The sequence below is a fragment of the Trachypithecus francoisi genome, unplaced genomic scaffold (assembly GCF_009764315.1).
Source record: "Trachypithecus francoisi isolate TF-2019V2 unplaced genomic scaffold, Tfra_2.0 Lachesis_group6, whole genome shotgun sequence".
In the NCBI taxonomy this organism is placed as follows: Eukaryota; Metazoa; Chordata; class Mammalia; order Primates; family Cercopithecidae; genus Trachypithecus; species Trachypithecus francoisi.
The window spans coordinates 25377251-25381484 of NW_022681471.1; the positions used below are offsets into that span (position 1 = coordinate 25377251).

The 4234-nt window shown below is 37.1% G+C and overlaps 1 pseudogene; it reads right to left on the reverse strand.

The window, feature by feature from the left end:
- Positions 1-1575: 1575 nt before the first annotated feature.
- LOC117078465 lies at positions 1576-3678 on the reverse strand (annotated as a pseudogene).
- Between the last annotated feature and the right edge of the window lie 556 nt (positions 3679-4234).

Sequence of the window (4234 nt, forward strand, 5' to 3'; positions counted from 1 at the left end):
GTCACTATCATTATAATGGAATATTACTTATTCATAAAAATGAATGAAGTACCAATACAGGCTACATCATGAATGAACCTTTAAAGTATTATGTTAAAAAGACAGACACAAAAGATCACACACTGTATGACTCCATTTTTATTTATTATCTGGAACAGGCAAATCCATAGAGATAGGAAGTAGATTAGAGGTTGCCAGGGGCTCAGGGGGAGGGGAGAATGAGGAATTCTTTCAGGGTTTCTTCATAGGATGTTATTTGGTACAGGGTTTCTAAAGTTGATTGCAGCGATGCTGGCACATGTCTGTGAGTATACTAAAAATCTGAATTGTACGCTTTAAGTGGGTTAATTGTATGGTGTGTAAATTACATCTCAATAAAGCTGTTTACATATATAATTACATATATATATTTAAATGAGATGGAGTCAACATCACCAATACCCCCTCATAAAGCCAAGACAATTTTTTAAGATAAAGAGAACAAATTTTACTCATAAGATACGAAGTCATACTGTAAAGTTATAATAATTAAATAAGTGTGGTGCTGATTTGTGATTAGATGAGCAAATCACTAGTGCCCAGAAACTAACCTGTGTATTTGTGGATTTGGTTTATGATAGACATAATATTTCAAATCAATAGGGAAAGAAGACTGATTCCTCGATAAATGAAATTGAGATAATTTGCTATCATCTGGAAAAAGGTAAATTTCTACTTCCTACCACACACGTACACAAATTTTGGAAGGGATGGATTAAATCTTTATATGTGTAAAACCCAACTAAAAATGTATTTAAGGAACATGTAAGAGAATATGTTTTTTACCCCGAGGTAAGGAAAAGCTCTCTAAAAAGAATCAAAACAAACCAACAAAAAAGCAACCAAAATCATAAACAGTAGCCTTCCTTAAAGTGCATCCCAGAATTAGGCAGATTTACTAAAGTGGACACTGCCAACCCTTTAATGACGAGTGCACCCACCCTCCAGTTCCTGGGAGTGCTGCTGCTAACAGCTTATAACTGCAACCTTCTCCATAGAATTGCACTCAGTTGTTGGGAAATACCTTGTTCTATTAGTTTTCTATTGATGCAGTAACAAACTGCTACAATCTTAGTGACTTAAAAAACACACACACAGGTATTATCTTAAAGTTCTGTAGAAGTCCAACATGGATCTTTCTGGGCTAATTAAGACAGAGGATGCAGCAACAAGGAAGCAGAGATCAAGCCCTCACCCATGTCAGAGGCGTTTGAACCAGAGCAACTCCATCTTGAATAGGAGCTGGGTAAAATAAGGCTGAGACCTACTGGGCTGCATTCCCAAGAGGTTAAGGCATTCTTAGCCACAGGATGAGATAAGAGGTTGGCAGAAGATACAGGTCATAAAGATCTTCCCGATAAAACAGTTTGCAGTAAAGAAGCTGGCTAAAACCCACCACAACCAAGATGGCAATGAAACTGACCATCCTCACTGCTACACACCCACCAACACCATGACAGTTTACAAATGCCAAAGCAACATCAGGAAGTTATCCTCTATGGTCTAAAAAGGGGAGGCACGAATAATTTACCCCTTGTTTAGCATATAATCAAGAAATAACCATAAAAATGGGCAGTGCCCTCAGGGCTGCCCTGCCTATGGAGTAGCCATTCTTTTATTCCTTTACTTTCTTCATAAACTTGCTTTCACTTTGCTCTATGGACTTGCCTCGAATTCTTTCTCGCACAAGATTCAAGAACCCTCTCTTGGGGTCTGGATCAGGACTCATTTCCAGTAACAACCAGACACCAAATCTGTCCATTCCTTTATCTTGGACTTTCCAGATTCCGGAACCATGAGAAATAAATCTCTGCTGTTTATAAATTACCTAGTCTGTGGTATTTCATTATAATAGCACAAACAGACTAAGACACCAGGTTACCATTACCATTGTGTTAGCTAATTGGCTTTATCCAGGGGAAAAATAAAATTCTCATATCTTTATGACAGGAAGTGATTCTGACACTTGGAGTAAGATGGCGACCAAAGTTAGGCTGCTACCCTTCCACAGGAACTGGGAAATGAGGGTGCTTTCTCCCTTGATGTTTACATTTCAAAGAGATGACTCTCAGGTCCATTCTTGAGAAAGATATTTGTGGGTCACAAAGATGGCAAAAGACCTATTTAGTCTGCAAAAGGATTTATGCATATTTAAAAGAGAGGAGAAAGTACTTACAATTGTAAGTTTTCTCAAATAAATGTTCTGGAAAAAAGGAGGGGAGAGAAATCTCATGCCTTATTTTCAACTGGGGTAACTAAGCCTCTTATTGTTAATTTGTATCTGTCCTTACAATCTCCTGCCTGTATTACTATAAAATAGTAACGTGAAAGTTTTTTTAGTTATCTTTATTGTTTTTTTTTCCCTTTCTCTGGGCAGTTGTAGCCATCTAAAATCAGCAAATCTGTAGTAAAACACAAAGCAAAACAATTATTAGAAGCATGATAGAACATCAGAATTACTAAATTTGTAGAAAGTGAAATTTTTAGAAATTTTTATCTGCCTTGGGGAAAAAACCTTTGAATATATTATACTAATGCTGAATAGTTAAATTAGATTTTTTAAAGATATTTGAAATACACTTTTATTATGATTCTAAACAAAAAGGAATGGCAATCACAGTAACAAACAAAATTTCCCCACTGAACAACATAAGGATGTTTCACATACTCATACCAAATCTCTATGCCAGTTAGGCACAACTGAATATTGTCATGTGACAGTAGCAGTCTTACATTTGAAACTCAAGAAGAAATCAATTGCATTCCCAAACAGCTAAATATGCAGGTCCAAACAATGAAGGTATTTTTTAAACTGTCACATTCACTCCAAAGCCCATTCATCTCCTTCAGCATCCCACAGATGGAGCACATGTTGCCCTTAGCTAGATAATAAAGTGGCACACACAGTGTACCACTTGACATCACAGAACAGCTGCTTATAAAACTAGACTTTTGACACTGGGCTCCAGCTTCATTCTCACAGGTCATCATCCTCATCTAGGGGAGCAGTTGTCTAAGCAACCTCTGATTTAGAGTATGCTCATACTACACTGCCAAAGTTGGGTCCATGACAACCTCTGGTGAGGCACAAGCACGCATGGCAACAAATTCCAAGGTAGGGTCTCCAATGAGCTGTCTAGCAAGACAGAGGAAGGGCTTTTCAAAGTTGTAGTTACTTTTTGGCATTTATGGCAGAAATGTCATAATACTGAAGATTCTTTTTTCAGTAGAAGACAATAGATGTTTCCTTCAGTTTCCCATCTTTAATATCCATTTTGTTGCCATACAACATGAGATGTTTTCACATATTCATAGCAGATCTCTATGCCAGTTAGGCACATTCTTATAAATAACTCAGGATGTTACCTCAAACGTTATAATGGCACACTGGGCTTGAATATAATAGCCATTTCTCAGTATACCAAATTTCTCCTGGCCAGCTGTATCTCATACAGTGAACTTAATAGATCCTCTGTTGGTGTGGAACACAAGGTGATAAACCTCAACACCTCAGGTGGCTACACACTTCTCAAATTCACTGGTCAAATGACATTTCATGAATGCAGTTTTTCCAGTACCACCATCACCAACTAATGCCAATTTGAACTGGACTTGGGGCTGTCCTTGGGCAGCCAACCATTATGTTCCTTTCAGAAGTGTCTCTGTGCCTATCCAGCTGAGGCTGAAAAGATGGCAGAAGCCCGAAGTCTTAATTAGCAACGAAAAAATGTTTCATTCATACATTAATTTTACAAATTGTTGTGATTTCTTTATAGCTTGCACTTTCAAATGATTAACTATGGAGCAATATTTTGTAGTTCCTCATGAAGTCTTGCCCAATCCAAGCCTATAGAGTAGCTTAACTCAGAACCATGCTAATTTCAGTTTTTAATTAAGAGTTTTTCTTTGATGCCCTAATAAATTTCTCCTGAGTTTCCATCAATTACATGAGTAACATCACATTTACATGGTAATTTAGGCCGTTCAGTGATTGCTCCATCTTCCTAAATAACTTTGTTTTAAGATGAGAAGTAGAAAGAAATCCATGGCCATCATCTAGTTAAAAGTCTTACAAGACACTGATTTGAGAGTACGGATTGAACTTCTAGTGTTTAATGTGCACAACTTTAATTTGCTTTGTGTTTGGTTTTTGGTTTTTTGTTCGTGTTTTCTTTTTTTGTTTTTGTTTGTTTGT